Consider the following 17,276-nt stretch of genomic DNA (forward strand, 5'->3'; position numbering starts at 1 on the left):
CCGAGAACAACGGAAGAGTTCCAAAGCAATTTTAAACTTCAGCGGATTTCCGAGAAAAATGGAAGGGTTCCGAAGCATTTTTAAACTTCCATGGAATTCCGAGAACAATGAAAGAGTTCCGAAGCATTTTTAAATGTCAGCGGAATTCCGAAAATAATGGAACAGTTCTGAAGAATTTCAAAACTTCAGTGGAATTTCGAGAACAATGGAAGAGTTCCGAAGCAATTTTAAACTTCAGCGGAATTCGAAGAACAATGGAAGACTTCCGAAGCATTTTTAAATGTCATCAAAATTCCGAGTACAATGGAAGAGGTCCGAAGCATTTTTAAACGTCAGCAGAATTCCGCGAACAATGGAAGAGTTCAGAAGCATTTTTAAACGTCTGCAGAATTCCGAGAAAAATGGAAGAGTACCGAAGCAATTTTAAACTTCAGCGGATTTCCGAGAAAAATGGAAGTGTTCCGAAGCATTTTTAAACTTCCATGGAATTCTGAGAACAATGAAAGAGTTCCGAAGCATTTTTAAATGTCAGAGGAATTCCGAGAATAATGGAACAGTTCTGAAGAATTTTAAAACTTCAGTGGAGTTTCGAGAACAATGGAAGAGTTCCGAAGCATTTTTAAACATCAGCAGAATTCCGAGAACAACGGAAGAGTTCCGAAGCATTTTTAAACCTCAGCGGAATTCCGAGAACAATTGAAGTGTTCCGAAGCATTTTTAAACCTCAGCGGAATTCGGAGAACAATTGAAGTGTTCCGAAGCATCTTTAAACGTCAGTGGAATTTCGAGAACAACGGAAGAGTTCCGAAGCAATTTTAAACTTCAGCGGAATTCCGAGAACAATGGAAGAGTTCCGAAGCATTTTTAAAATTCAAAGGAATTTCGAGAACAATGGAAGAGTTCAGAAGCATTTTTAAACGTCAGCAGAATTCCGAGAAAAATGGAAGAGTACCGAAGCATTTTTAAACTTCAGCGGATTTCCGAGAAAAATGGAAGGGTTCCAAAGCATTTCTGAATGTCAGCGGAATTCCGAGAATAATGGAACATTTCTGAAGAATTTTAAAACTTCAGTGGAATTTCGAGAGCAATTGAAGTGTTCCGAAGCATTTTTAAACGTCAGTGGAATTCCGAGAACAACGGAAGAGTTCCGAAGCTATTTTAAACTTCAGCGGAATTCCGAGAACAATGGAAGAGTTCCGAAGCATTTTTAAACTTCAAAGGAATTTCGAGAACAATGGAAGAGTTCAGAAGCATTTTTAAACGTCAGCGGAATTCCGAGAACAATGGAAGAGTTCTGAAGCATTTTTAAACGTCAGCGGAATTCCGAGAACAACGGAAGAGTTCCGAAGCAATTTTAAATGTCAGCGGAATTCCGAGAATAATGGAACAGTTCTGAAGAATTTTAAAACTTCAGTGGAGTTTCGAGAACAATGGAAGAGTTCCGAAGCATTTTTAAACCTCAGCGGAATTCCGAAAACAATGGAAGAGTTCCGAAGCATTTTTAAACTTCAGCGGAATTCCAAGATCAATGGAAGAGTTCCGATGCATTTTTAAACGTCAGCGAAATTTCGAGAACAATGGAAGAGTTCCGAAGCATTTTTAAACATCAGCAGAATTCCGAGAACAATGGAAGAGTACCGAAGCATTTTTAAACTTCAGCGGATTTCCGAGAAAAATGGAAGTGTTCGGAAGCATTTTAAATCTTCCATGGAATTCCGAGAACAATGAAAGAGTTCCGAAGCATTTTTAAATTTCAGAGGAATTCCGAGAATAATGGAACATTTCTGAAGAATTTTAAAACTTCAGTGGAATTTCGAGAACAATGGAAGAGTTCCAAAGCAATTTTAAACTTCAACGGAATTCCGAGAACAATGGAAGAGTTCCGAAGCATTTTTACACATCAGCGGAATTCGAGAACAATGGTAGTGTTCCGAAGCATTTTTACACGTCAGCGGAATTCCGACAACAATGGAAGAGTTCCGAAGCATTTTTAAACTTCAGCGGAATTCCGAGAACAATGGAAGGGTTCCAAAGCATTTTCAAACTTCAGCGGAATTCCGAAAACAATGGAAGAGTTCCGAAGCATTTTTAAACTTCAGCGGATTTCCGAGAAAAATGGAAGGGTTCCGAAGCATTTTTAAACTTCCATGGAATTCCGAGAACAATGAAAGAGTTCCGAAGCATTTTTAAATGTCAGCGGAATTCCGAAAATAATGGAACAGTTCTGAAGAATTTCAAAACTTCAGTGGAATTTCGAGAACAATGGAAGAGTTCCGAAGCAATTTTAAACTTCAGCGGAATTCGAAGAACAATGGAAGACTTCCGAAGCATTTTTAAATGTCATCAAAATTCCGAGTACAATGGAAGAGGTCCGAAGCATTTTTAAACGTCAGCAGAATTCCGCGAACAATGGAAGAGTTCAGAAGCATTTTTAAACGTCTGCAGAATTCCGAGAAAAATGGAAGAGTACCGAAGCAATTTTAAACTTCAGCGGATTTCCGAGAAAAATGGAAGTGTTCCGAAGCATTTTTAAACTTCCATGGAATTCCGAGAACAATGAAAGAGTTCCGAAGCATTTTTAAATGTCAGAGGAATTCCGAGAATAATGGAACAGTTCTGAAGAATTTTAAAACTTCAGTGGAGTTTCGAGAACAATGGAAGAGTTCCGAAGCATTTTTAAACATCAGCAGAATTCCGAGAACAATGGAAGAGTTCCGAAGCATTTTTAAACCTCAGCGGAATTCCGAGAACAATTGAAGTGTTCCAAAGCATTTTTAAACGTCAGCGGAATTCTGAGAACAATTGAAGTGTTCCGAAGCATTTTTAAACGTCAGCGGAATTCCGAGAACAACGGAAGAGTTCCGAAGCAATTTTAAACTTCAGCGGAATTCCGAGAACAATGGAAGAGTTCCGAAGCATTTTTAAACATCAGCAGAATTCCGAGAACAATGGAAGAGTACCAAAGCATTTTTAAACTTCAGCGGATTTCCGAGAAAAATGGAAGGGTTCCGAAGCATTTTTAAACTTCCATGGAATTCCGAGAACAATGAAAGAGTTCCGAAGCATTTTTAAATGTCAGCGGAATTCCGAGAATAATGCAACAGTTCTGAAGAATTTCAAAACTTCAGTGGAATTTCGAGAACAATGGAAGAGTTCCAAAGCAATTTTAAACTTCAACGGAATTCCGAGAACAATGGAAGAGTTCCGAAGCATTTTTAAACCTCAGCGGAATTCGGAGAACAATTGAAGTGTTCCGAAGCATCTTTAAACGTCAGTGGAATTTCAAGAACAACGGAAGAGTTCCGAAGCAATTTTAAACTTCAGCGGAATTCCGAGAACAATGGAAGAGTTCCGAAGCATTTTTAAAATTCAAAGGAATTTCGAGAACAATGGAAGAGTTCAGAAGCATTTTTAAACGTCAGCAGAATTCCGAGAAAAATGGAGGAGTACCGAAGCATTTTTAAACTTCAGCGGATTTCCGAGAAAAATGGAAGGGTTCCAAAGCATTTCTGAATGTCAGCGGAATTCCGAGAATAATGGAACATTTCTGAAGAATTTTAAAACTTCAGTGGAATTTCGAGAACAATGGAAGGGATCCGAAGCATTTTTAAACTTCAGCGGAATTCCGAGAAGAATGGAAGAGTTCCGAAGCATTTTTAAACCTCAGCGGAATTCCGAGAACAATTGAAGTGTTCCGAAGCATTTTTAAACATCAGCGGAATTCCGAGAACAACGGAAGAGTTCCGAAGCAATTTTAAACTTCAGCGGAATTCCGAGAACAATGGAAGAGTTCCGAAGCATTTTTAAACGTCAGCAGAATTCCGAGAAAAATGGAAGAGTACCGAAGCATTTTTAAACTTCAGCGGATTTCCGAGAAAAATGGAAGGGTTCCGAAGCATTTTTAAACTTTCATGGAATTCGAAGAACAATGGAAGACTTCCGAAGCATTTTTAAATGTCATCAAAATTCCGAGTACAATGGAAGAGGTCCGAAGCATTTTTAAACGTCAGCAGAATTCCGCGAACAATGGAAGAGTTCAGAAGCATTTTTAAACGTCTGCAGAATTCCGAGAACAATGAAAGAGTTCCGAAGCATTTTTAAATGTCAGCGGAATTCCGAGAATAATGGAACAGTTCTGAAGAATTTTAAAACTTCAGTTTAGTTCCGAGAACAATGGAAGAGTTCCGAAGCATTTTTAAACGTCAGCAGAATTCCGAGAACAATGGAAGAGTTCCGAAGCATTTTTAAACGTCAGCAGAATTCCGAGAACCATGGAAGAGTTCCGAAGCATTTTTAAACCTCAGCGGAATTCCGAGAGCAATTGAAGTGTTCCGAAGCATTTTTAAACGTCAGTGGAATTCCGAGAACAACGGAAGAGTTCCGAAGCAATTTTAAACTTCAGCGGAATTCCGAGAACAATGGAAGAGTTCCGAAGCATTTTTAAACTTCAAAGGAATTTCGAGAACAATGGAAGAGTTCAGAAGCATTTTTAAACGTCAGCGGAATTCCGAGAACAATTGAAGTGTTCCAAAGCATTTTTAAACGTCAGCGGAATTCTGAGAACAATTGAAGTGTTCCGAAGCATTTTTAAACGTCAGCGGAATTCCGAGAACAACGGAAGAGTTCCGAAGCAATTTTAAACTTCAGCGGAATTCCGAGAACAATGGAAGAGTTCCGAAGCATTTTTAAACATCAGCAGAATTCCGAGAACAATGGAAGAGTACCAAAGCATTTTTAAACTTCAGCGGATTTCCGAGAAAAATGGAAGGGTTCCGAAGCATTTTTAAACTTTCATGGAATTCCGAGAACAATGAAAGAGTTCCGAAGCATTTTTAAATGTCAGCGGAATTCCGAGAATAATGGAACAGTTCTGAAGAATTTCAAAACTTCAGTGGAATTTCGAGAACAATGGAAGAGTTCCGAAGCAATTTTAAACTTCAGCGGAATTCCGAGAACAATGGAAGAGTTCCGAAGCATTTTTAAATGTCAGCAAAATTCCGAGTACAATGGAAGAGGTCCGAAGCATTTTTAAACGTCAGCGGAATTCCGAGAAAAATGGAAGAGTTCTGAAGGATTTTAAAACTTCAGCGGAATTCCGAGAACAATGGAAGAGTTCCGAAGCAATTTTAAACTTCAGCGGAATTCGAAGAACAATGGAAGACTTCCGAAGCATTTTTAAATGTCATCAAAATTCCGAGTACAATGGAAGAGGTCCGAAGCATTTTTAAACGTCAGCAGAATTCCGCGAACAATGGAAGAGTTCAGAAGCATTTTTAAACGTCAGCAGAATTCCGAGAAAAATGGAAGAGTACCGAAGCATTTTTAAACTTCAGCGGATTTCCGAGAAAAATGGAAGGGTTCCAAAGCATTTCTGAATGTCAGCGGAATTCCGAGAATAATGGAACATTTCTGAAGAATTTTAAAACTTCAGTGGAATTTCGAGAGCAATTGAAGTGTTCCGAAGCATTTTTAAACGTCAGTGGAATTCCGAGAACAACGGAAGAGTTCCGAAGCTATTTTAAACTTCAGCGGAATTCCGAGAACAATGGAAGAGTTCCGAAGCATTTTTAAACTTCAAAGGAATTTCGAGAACAATGGAAGAGTTCAGAAGCATTTTTAAACGTCAGCGGAATTCCGAGAACAATTGAAGTGTTCCAAAGCATTTTTAAACGTCAGCGGAATTCTGAGAACAATTGAAGTGTTCCGAAGCATTTTTAAACGTCAGCGGAATTCCGAGAACAACGGAAGAGTTCCGAAGCAATTTTAAACTTCAGCGGAATTCCGAGAACAATGGAAGAGTTCCGAAGCATTTTTAAACATCAGCAGAATTCCGAGAACAATGGAAGAGTACCAAAGCATTTTTAAACTTCAGCGGATTTCCGAGAAAAATGGAAGGGTTCCGAAGCATTTTTAAACTTCCATGGAATTCCGAGAACAATGAAAGAGTTCCGAAGCATTTTTAAATGTCAGCGGAATTCCGAGAATAATGGAACAGTTCTGAAGAATTTCAAAACTTCAGTGGAATTTCGAGAACAATGGAAGAGTTCCAAAGCAATTTTAAACTTCAGCGGAATTCCGAGAACAATGGAAGAGTTCCGAAGCATTTTTAAACCTCAGCGGAATTCCGAGAACAATTGAAGTGTTCCAAAGCATTTTTAAACGTCAGCGGAATACTGAGAACAATTGAAGTGTTCCGAAGCATTTTTAAACGTCAGCGGAATTCCGAGAACAACGGAAGAGTTCCGAAGCAATTTTAAACTTCAGCGGAATTCCGAGAACAATGGAAGAGTTCCGAAGCATTTTTAAACATCAGCAGAATTCCGAGAACAATGGAAGAGTACCAAAGCATTTTTAAACTTCAGCGGATTTCCGAGAAAAATGGAAGGGTTCCGAATCATTTTTAAACTTCCATGGAATTCCGAGAACAATGAAAGAGTTCCGAAGCATTTTTAAATGTCAGCGGAATTCCGAGAATAATGGAACAGTTCTGAAGAATTTCAAAACTTCAGTGGAATTTCGAGAACAATGGAAGAGTTCCAAAGCAATTTTAAACTTCAACGGAATTCCGAGAACAATGGAAGAGTTCCGAAGCATTTTTAAACCTCAGCGGAATTCGGAGAACAATTGAAGTGTTCCGAAGCATCTTTAAACGTCAGTGGAATTTCGAGAACAAAGGAAGAGTTCCGAAGCAATTTTAAACTTCAGCGGAATTCCGAGAACAATGGAAGAGTTCCGAAGCATTTTTAAAATTCAAAGGAATTTCGAGAACAATGGAAGAGTTCAGAAGCATTTTTAAACGTCAGCAGAATTCCGAGAAAAATGGAAGAGTACCGAAGCATTTTTAAACTTCAGCGGATTTCCGAGAAAAATGGAAGGGTTCCAAAGCATTTCTGAATGTCAGCGGAATTCCGAGAATAATGGAACATTTCTGAAGAATTTTAAAACTTCAGTGGAATTTCGAGAACAATGGAAGGGATCCGAAGCATTTTTAAACTTCAGCGGAATTCCGAGAACAATGGAAGCGTTCCGAAGCATTTTTAAACGTCAGCAGAATTCCGAGAAGAATGGAAGAGTTCCGAAGCATTTTTAAACCTCAGCGGAATTCCGAGAACAATTGAAGTGTTCCGAAGCATTTTTAAACGTCAGCGGAATTCCGAGAACAACGGAAGAGTTCCGAAGCAATTTTAAACTTCAGCGGAATTCCGAGAACAATGGAAGAGTTCCGAAGCATTTTTAAACGTCAGCAGAATTCCGAGAAAAATGGAAGAGTACCGAAGCATTTTTAAACTTCAGCGGATTTCCGAGAAAAATGGAAGGGTTCCGAAGCATTTTTAAACTTTCATGGAATTCCGAGAACAATGAAAGAGTTCCGAAGCATTTTTAAATGTCAGCGGAATTCCGAGAATAATGGAACAGTTCTGAAGAATTTCAAAACTTCAGTGGAATTTCGAGAACAATGGAAGAGTTCCGAAGCAATTTTAAACTTCAGCGGAATTCCGAGAACAATGGAAGAGTTCCGAAGCATTTTTAAATGTCAGCAAAATTCCGAGTACAATGGAAGAGGTCCGAAGCATTTTTAAATGTCAGCGGAATTCCGAGAAAAATGGAAGAGTTCTGAAGGATTTTAAAACTTCAGCGGAATTCCGAGAACAATGGAAGAGTTATGAAGCAATTTTAAACTTCAGCGGAATTCCGAGAACAATGCAAGAGTTCCGAAGCATTTTTAAACTTCAAAGGAATTTCGAGAACAATGGAAGAGTTCCGAAGCATTTTTAAACATCAGCAAAATTCCGAGAACAATGGAAGAGGTCCGATGCATTTTTAAACTTCAGCGGAATTCGGAGAACAATGGAAGAGGTCCGAAGCATTTTTACACATCAGCAGAATTCCGAGAACAATGGAAGAGTTCAGAAGCATTTTTAAACGTCAGCAGAATTCCGAGAAGAATGGAAGAGTTCCGAAGCATTTTTAAACCTCAGCGGAATTCCGAGAACAATTGAAGTGTTCCGAAGCATTTTTAAACGTCAGCGGAATTCTGAGAACAACGGAAGAGTTCCGAAGCAATTTTAAACTTCAGCGGAATTCCGAGAACAATGGAAGAGTTCCGAAGCATTTTTAAACGTCAGCAGAATTCCGAGAAAAATGGAAGAGTACCGAAGCATTTTTAAACTTCAGCGGATTTCCGAGAAAAATGGAAGGGTTCCGAAGCATTTTTAAACTTTCATGGAATTCCGACAACAATGAAAGAGTTCCGAAGCATTTTTAAATGTCAGCGGAATTCCGAGAATAATGGAACAGTTCTGAAGAATTTCAAAACTTCAGTGGAATTTCGAGAACAATGGAAGAGTTCCGAAGCAATTTTAAACTTCAGCGGAATTCGGAGAACAATGGAAGAGTTCCGAAGCATTTTTAAATGTCAGCAAAATTCCGAGTACAATGGAAGAGGTCCGAAGCATTTTGAAACGTCAGCGGAATTCCGAGAATAATGGAAGAGTTCTGAAGGATTTTAAAACTTCAGCAGAATTCCGAGAACAATGGAAGAGTTCAGAAGCATTTTTAAACGTCTGCAGAATTCCGAGAAAAATGGAAGAGTACCGAAGCAATTTTAAACTTCAGCGGATTTCCGAGAAAAATGGAAGTGTTCAGAAGCATTTTTAAACTTCCATGGAATTCCGAGAACAATGAAAGAGTTCCAAAGCATTTTTAAATGTCAGCGGAATTCCGAGAATAATGGAACAGTTCTGAAGAATTTTAAAACTTCAGTGGAGTTTCGAGAACAATGGAAGCGTTCTGAAGTATTTTTAAACTTCAGCGGAATTCCGAGAACAATGGAAGCGTTCCGAAGCATTTTTAAACGTCAGCAGAATTCCGAGAACAATGGAAGAGTTCCGAAGCATTTTTAAACCTCAGCGGAATTCCGAGAACAATTGAAGTGTTCCGAAGCATTTTTAAACGTCAGCGGAATTCCGAGAACAACGGAAGAGTTCCGAAGCAATTTTAAACTTCAGCGGAATTCCGAGAACAATGAAAGAGTTCCGAAGCATTTTTAAACATCAGCAGAATTCCGAGAACAATGGAAGAGTACCAAAGCATTTTTAAACTTCAGCGGATTTCCGAGAAAAATGGAAGGGTTCCGAAGCATTTTTAAACTTCCATGGAATTCCGAGAACAATGAAAGAGTTCCGAAGCATTTTTAAATGACAGCGGAATTCCGAGAATAATGGAACAGTTCTGAAGAATTTCAAAACTTCAGTGGAATTTCGAGAACAATGGAAGAGTTCCAAAGCAATTTTAAACTTCAACGGAATTCCGAGAACAATGGAAGAGTTCCAAAGCAATTTTAAACTTCAACGGAATTCCGAGAACAATGGAAGAGTTCCGAAGCATTTTTAAACCTCAGTTTAATTCGGAGAACAATTGAAGTGTTCCGAAGCATTTTTAAACGTCAGTGGAATTCCGAGAACAACGGAAGAGTTCCGAAGCAATTTTAAACTTCAGCGGAATTCCGAGAATAATGGAAGAGTTCCGAAGCATTTTTAAACTTCAAAGGAAATTCGAGAACAATGGAAGAGTTCAGAAGCATTTTTAAACGTCAGCAGAATTCCGAGAAAAATGGAAGAGTACCGAAGCATTTTTAAACTTCAGCGGATTTCCGAGAAAAATGGAAGGGTTCCGAAGCATTTTTAAACTTTTATGGAATTCCGAGAACAATGAAAGAGTTCCGAAGCATTTTTAAATGTCAGCGGAATTCCGAGAATAATGGAACAGTTCTGAAGAATTTCAAAACTTCAGTGGAATTTCGAGAACAATGGAAGAGTTCCGAAGCAATTTTAAACTTCAGCGGAATTCCGAGAACATTGGAAGAGTTCCGAAGCATTTTTAAATGTCAGCAAAATTCCGAGTACAATGGAAGAGGTCCGAAGCATTTTTAAACGTCAGCAGAATTCCGAGAAAAATGGAAGAGTACCGAAGCATTTTTAAACTTCAGCGGATTTCCGAGAAAAATGGAAGGGTTCCGAAGCATTTTTAAACTTTCATGGAATTCCGAGATCAATGAAAGAGTTCCGAAGCATTTTTAAATGTCAGCGGAATTCCGAGAATATTGGAACAGTTCTGAAGAATTTTAAAACTTCAGTGGAGTTTCGAGAACAATGGAAGAGTTCCGAAGCATTTTTAAACGTCAGCAGAATTCCGAGAACAATGGAAGAGTTCCGAAGCATTTTTAAACCTCAGCGGAATTCCGAGAACAATTGAAGTGTTCCGAAGCATTTTTAAACGTCAGCGGAATTCTGAGAACAATTGAAGTGTTCCGAAGCATTTTTAAACGTCAGCGGAATTCCGAGAACAACGGAAGAGTTCCGAAGCAATTTTAAACTTCAGCGGAATTCCGAGAACAATGGAAGAGTTCCGAAGCATTTTTAAACATCAGCAGAATTCCGAGAACAATGGAAGAGTACCGAAGCATTTTTAAATGTCAGCAAAATTCCGAGTACAATGGAAGAGGTCCGAAGCATTTTTAAACGTCAGCGGAATTCCGAGAAAAATGGAAGAGTTCTGAAGGATTTTAAAACTTCAGCGGAATTCCGAGAACAATGGAAGAGTTACGAAGCATTTTTAAACTTCAGCGGAATTCCGAGAACAATGGAAGCGTTCCAAAGCATTTTTAAACGTCAGCAGAATTCCGAGAAGAATGGAAGAGTTCCGAAGCATTTTTAAACCTCAGCGGAATTCCGAGAACAATTGAAGTGTTCCGAAGCATTTTTAAATGTCAGCGGAATTCCGAGAACAACGGAAGAGTTCCGAAGCAATTTTAAACTTCAGCGGAATTCCGAGAACAATGGAAGAGTTCCGAAGCATTTTTAAACGTCAGCAGAATTCCGAGAAAAATGGAAGAGTACCGAAGCATTTTTAAACTTCAGCGGATTTCCGAGAAAAATGGAAGGGTTCCGAAGCATTTTTAAACTTTCATGGAATTCCGAGAACAATGAAAGAGTTCCGAAGCATTTTTAAATGTCAGCGGAATTCCGAGAATAATGGAACAGTTCTGAAGAATTTCAAAACTTCAGTGGAATTTCGAGAACAATGGAAGAGTTCCAAAGCAATTTTAAACTTCAACGGAATTCCGAGAACAATGGAAGAGTTCCGAAGCATTTTTAAACCTCAGCGGAATTCGGAGAACAATTGAAGTGTTCCGAAGCATCTTTAAACGTCAGTGGAATTTCGAGAACAACGGAAGAGTTCCGAAGCAATTTTAAACTTCAGCGGAATTCCGAGAACAATGGAAGAGTTCCGAAGCAATTTTAAACTTCAAAGGAATTTCGAGAACAATGGAAGAGTTCAGAAGCATTTTTAAACGTCAGCAGAATTCCGAGAAAAATGGAAGAGTACCGAAGCATTTTTAAACTTCAGCGGATTTCCGAGAAAAATGGAAGGGTTCCAAAGCATTTCTGAATGTCAGCGGAATTCCGAGAATAATGGAACATTTCTGAAGAATTTTAAAACTTCAGTGGAATTTCGAGAACAATGGAAGGGATCCGAAGCATTTTTAAACTTCAGCGGAATTCCGAGAACAATGGAAGCATTCCGAAGCATTTGTAAACGTCAGCAGAATTCCGAGAAGAATGGAAGAGTTCCGAAGCATTTTTAAACCTCAGCGGAATTCCGAGAAGAATTGAAGTGTTCCGAAGCATTTTTAAACGTCAGCGGAATTCCGAGAACAACGGAAGAGTTCCGAAGCAATTTTAAACTTCAGCGGAATTCCGAGAACAATGGAAGAGTTCCGAAGCATTTTTAAACGTCAGCAGAATTCCGAGAAAAATGGAAGAGTACCGAAGCATTTTAAACTTCAGCGGATTTCCGAGAAAAATGGAAGGGTTCCGAAGCATTTTTAAACTTCCATGGAATTCCGAGAACAATGAAAGAGTTCCGAAGCATTTTTAAATGTCAGCGGAATTCCGAGAATAATGGAACAATTCTGAAGAATTTCAAAACTTCAGTGGAATTTCGAGAACAATGGAAAAGTTCCAAAGCAATTTTAAACTTCAACGGAATTCCGAGAACAATGGAAGAGTTCCAAAGCAATTTTAAACTTCAACGGAATTCCGAGAACAATGGAAGAGTTCCGAAGCATTTTTAAACCTGAGTGGAATTCGGAGAACAATTGAAGTGTTCCGAAGCATTTTTAAACGTCAGTGGAATTCCGAGAACAACGGAAGAGTTCCGAAGCAATTTTAAACTTCAAAGGAATTTCGAGAACAATGGAAGAGTTCAGAAGCATTTTTAAACGTCAGCAGAATTCCGAGAAAAATGGAAGAGTACCGAAGCATTTTTAAACTTCAGCGGATTTCCGAGAAAAATGGAAGGGTTCCAAAGCATTTCTGAATGTCAGCGGAATTCCGAGAATAATGGAACATTTCTGAAGAATTTTAAAACTTCAGTGGAATTTCGAGAACAATGGAAGGGATCCGAAGCATTTTTAAACTTCAGCGGAATTCCGAGAACAATGGAAGCATTCCGAAGCATTTGTAAACGTCAGCAGAATTCCGAGAAGAATGGAAGAGTTCCGAAGCATTTTTAAACCTCAGCGGAATTCCGAGAAGAATTGAAGTGTTCCGAAGCATTTTTAAACGTCAGCGGAATTCCGAGAACAACGGAAGAGTTCCGAAGCAATTTTAAACTTCAGCGGAATTCCGAGAACAATGGAAGAGTTCCGAAGCATTTTTAAACGTCAGCAGAATTCCGAGAAAAATGGAAGAGTACCGAAGCATTTTTAAACTTCAGCGGATTTCCGAGAAAAATGGAAGGGTTCCGAAGCATTTTTAAACTTCCATGGAATTCCGAGAACAATGAAAGAGTTCCGAAGCATTTTTAAATGTCAGCGGAATTCCGAGAATAATGGAACAATTCTGAAGAATTTCAAAACTTCAGTGGAATTTCGAGAACAATGGAAAAGTTCCAAAGCAATTTTAAACTTCAACGGAATTCCGAGAACAATGGAAGAGTTCCGAAGCATTTTTAAACCTGAGTGGAATTCGGAGAACAATTGAAGTGTTCCGAAGCATTTTTAAACGTCAGTGGAATTCCGAGAACAACGGAAGAGTTCCGAAGCAATTTTAAACTTCAGTGGAATTCCGAGAACAATGGAAGAGTTCCGAAGCATTTTTAAACGTCAGCAGAATTCCGAGAAAAATGGAAGAGTACCGAAGCATTTTTAAACTTCAGCGGATTTCCGAGAAAAATGGAAGGGTTCCGAAGCATTTTTAAACTTTCATGGAATTCCGAGAACAATGAAAGAGTTCCGAAGCATTTTTAAATGTCAGCGGAATTCCGAGAATAATGGAACAGTTCTGAAGAATTTCAAAACTTCAGTGGAATTTCGAGAACAATGGAAGAGTTCCGAAGCAATTTTAAACTTCAGCGGAATTCCGAGAACAATGAAAGAGTTCCGAAGCATTTTTAAACTTCCATGGAATTCCGAGAACAATGAAAGAGTTCCGAAGCATTTTTAAATGTCAGCGGAATTCCGAGAACAATGAAAGAGTTCCGAAGCATTTTTAAACTTCCATGGAATTCCGAGAACAATGGAAGAGTTCCGAAGCATTTTTAAACCTCAGCGGAATTCCGAGAACAATTGAAGTGTTCCGAAGCATTTTTAAACGTCAGCGGAATTCTGAGAACAATTGAAGTGTTCCGAAGCATTTTTAAACGTCAGCGGAATTCCGAGAACAACGGAAGAGTTCCGAAGCAATTTTAAACTTCAGCGGAATTCCGAGAACAATGGAAGAGTTCCGAAGCATTTTTAAACATCAGCAGAATTCCGAGAACAATGGAAGAGTACCGAAGCATTTTTAAATGTCAGCAAAATTCCGAGTACAATGGAAGAGGTCCGAAGCATTTTTAAACGTCAGCGGAATTCCGAGAAAAATGGAAGAGTTCTGAAGGATTTTAAAACTTCAGCGGAATTCCGAGAACAATGGAAGAGTTACGAAGCAATTTTAAACTTCAGTGGAATTCCGAGAACAATGGAAGAGTTCCAAAGCATTTTTAAACATCAGCAAAATTCCGAGAACAATGGAAGAGGTCCGATGCATTTTTAAACTTCAGCGGAATTTCGAGAACAATGGAAGGGATCCGAAGCATTTTTAAACTTCAGCGGAATTCCGAGAACAATGGAAGCGTTCCAAAGCATTTTTAAACGTCAGCAGAATTCCGAGAAGAATGGAAGAGTTCCGAAGCATTTTTAAACCTCAGCGGAATTCCGAGAACAATTGAAGTGTTCCGAAGCATTTTTAAATGTCAGCGGAATTCCGAGAACAACGGAAGAGTTCCGAAGCAATTTTAAACTTCAGCGGAATTCCGAGAACAATGGAAGAGTTCCGAAGCATTTTTAAACGTCAGCAGAATTCCGAGAAAAATGGAAGAGTACCGAAGCATTTTTAAACTTCAGCGGATTTCCGAGAAAAATGGAAGGGTTCCGAAGCATTTTTAAACTTTCATGGAATTCCGAGAACAATGAAAGAGTTCCGAAGCATTTTTAAATGTCAGCGGAATTCCGAGAATAATGGAACAGTTCTGAAGAATTTCAAAACTTCAGTGGAATTTCGAGAACAATGGAAGAGTTCCAAAGCAATTTTAAACTTCAACGGAATTCCGAGAACAATGGAAGAGTTCCGAAGCATTTTTAAACCTCAGCGGAATTCGGAGAACAATTGAAGTGTTCCGAAGCATCTTTAAACGTCAGTGGAATTTCGAGAACAACGGAAGAGTTCCGAAGCAATTTTAAACTTCAGCGGAATTCCGAGAACAATGGAAGAGTTCCGAAGCAATTTTAAACTTCAAAGGAATTTCGAGAACAATGGAAGAGTTCAGAAGCATTTTTAAACGTCAGCAGAATTCCGAGAAAAATGGAAGAGTACCGAAGCATTTTTAAACTTCAGCGGATTTCCGAGAAAAATGGAAGGGTTCCAAAGCATTTCTGAATGTCAGCGGAATTCCGAGAATAATGGAACATTTCTGAAGAATTTTAAAACTTCAGTGGAATTTCGAGAACAATGGAAGGGATCCGAAGCATTTTTAAACTTCAGCGGAATTCCGAGAACAATGGAAGCATTCCGAAGCATTTGTAAACGTCAGCAGAATTCCGAGAAGAATGGAAGAATTCCGAAGCATTTTTAAACCTCAGCGGAATTCCGAGAAGAATTGAAGTGTTCCGAAGCATTTTTAAACGTCAGCGGAATTCCGAGAACAACGGAAGAGTTCCGAAGCAATTTTAAACTTCAGCGGAATTCCGAGAACAATGGAAGAGTTCCGAAGCATTTTTAAACGTCAGCAGAATTCCGAGAAAAATGGAAGAGTACCGAAGCATTTTTAAACTTCAGCGGATTTCCGAGAAAAATGGAAGGGTTCCGAAGCATTTTTAAACTTTCATGGAATTTCGAGAACAATGAAAGAGTTCCGAAGCATTTTTAAATGTCAGCGGAATTCCGAGAATAATGGAACAGTTCTGAAGAATTTCAAAACTTCAGTGGAATTTCGAGAACAATGGAAGAGTTCCGAAGCAATTTTAAACTTCAGCGGAATTCCGAGAACAATGAAAGAGTTCCGAAGCATTTTTAAATGTCAGCAAAATTCCGAGTACAATGGAAGAGGTCCGAAGCATTTTTAAACGTCAGCGGAATTCCGAGAATAATGGAAGAGTTCTGAAGGATTTTAAAACTTCAGCGGAATTCCGAGAACAATGGAAGAGTTACGAAGCAATTTTAAACTTCAGCGGAATTCCGAGAACAATGGAAGAGTTCCGAAGCATTTTTAAACTTCAAAGGAATTTCGAGAACAATGGAAGAGTTCCGAAGCATTTTTAAACATCAGCAAAATTCCGAGAACAATGGAAGAGGTCCGATGCATTTTTAAACTTCAGCGGAATTCGGAGAACAATGGAAGAGTTCCGAAGCATTTTTACACATCAGCAGAATTCCGAGAACAATGGAAGAGATCAGAAGCATTTTTAAACGTCTGCAGAATACCGAGAAAAATGGAAGAGTACCGAAGCAATTTTAAACTTCAGCGGATTTCCGAGAAAAATGGAAGTGTTCAGAAGCATTTTTAAACTTCCATGGAATTCCGAGAACAATGAAAGAGTTCCAAAGCATTTTTAAATGTCAGCGGAATTCCGAGAATAATGGAACAGTTCTGAAGAATTTCAAAACTTCAGTGGAATTTCGAGAACAATGGAAGAGTTCCAAAGCAATTTTAAACTTCAACGGAAGTCCGAGAACAATGGAAGAGTTCCGAAGCATTTTTAAACCTCAGCGGAATTCGGAGAACAATTGAAGTGTTCCGAAGCATCTTTAAACGTCAGTGGAATTTCGAGAACAACGGAAGAGTTCCGAAGCAATTTTAAACTTCAGCGGAATTCCGAGAACAATGGAAGAGTTCCGAAGCATTTTTAAACTTCAAAGGAATTTCGAGAACAATGGAAGAGTTCAGAAGCATTTTTAAACGTCAGCAGAATTCCGAGAAAAATGGAAGAGTACCGAAGCATTTTTAAACTTCAGCGGATTTCCGAGAAAAATGGAAGGGTTCCAAAGCATTTCTGAATGTCAGCGGAATTCCGAGAATAATGGAACATTTCTGAAGAATTTTAAAACTTCAGTGGAATTTCGAGAACAATGGAAGGGGTCCGAAGCATTTTTAAACTTCAGCGGAATTCCGAGAACAATGGAAGCGTTCCGAAGCATTTTTAAACGTCAGCAGAATTCCGAGAAGAATGGAAGAGTTCCGAAGCATTTTTAAACCTCAGCGGAATTCCGAGAAGAATTGAAGTGTTCCGAAGCATTTTTAAACGTCAGCGGAATTCCGAGAACATCGGAAGAGTTCCGAAGTAATTTAAACTTCAGCGGAATTCCGAGAACAATGGAAGAGTTCCGAAGCATTTTTAAACGTCAGCAGAATTCCGAGAAAAAAGGAAGAGTACCGAAGCATTTTTAAACTTCAGCGGATTTAGGAGAAAAATGGAAGGGTTCCGAAGCATTTTTAAACTTTCATGGAATTCCGAAAACAATGAAAGAGTTCCGAAGCATTTTTAAATGTCAGCGGAATTCCGAGAATAATGGAACAGTTCTGAAGAATTTCAAAACTTCAGTGGAATTTCGAGAACAATGGAAGAGTTCCGAAGCAATTTTAAACTTCAGCAGAATTCCGAGAACAATGAAAGAGTTCCGAAGCATTTTTAAATGTCAGCAAAATTCCGAGTACAATGGAAGAGGTCCGAAGCATTT

The sequence above is a fragment of the Phyllobates terribilis genome, unplaced genomic scaffold, assembly GCF_046119375.1.
Source record: "Phyllobates terribilis strain yellow unplaced genomic scaffold, ASM4611937v1 Scaffold_5__5_contigs__length_657084704, whole genome shotgun sequence".
Classification (NCBI taxonomy): domain Eukaryota; kingdom Metazoa; phylum Chordata; class Amphibia; order Anura; family Dendrobatidae; genus Phyllobates; species Phyllobates terribilis.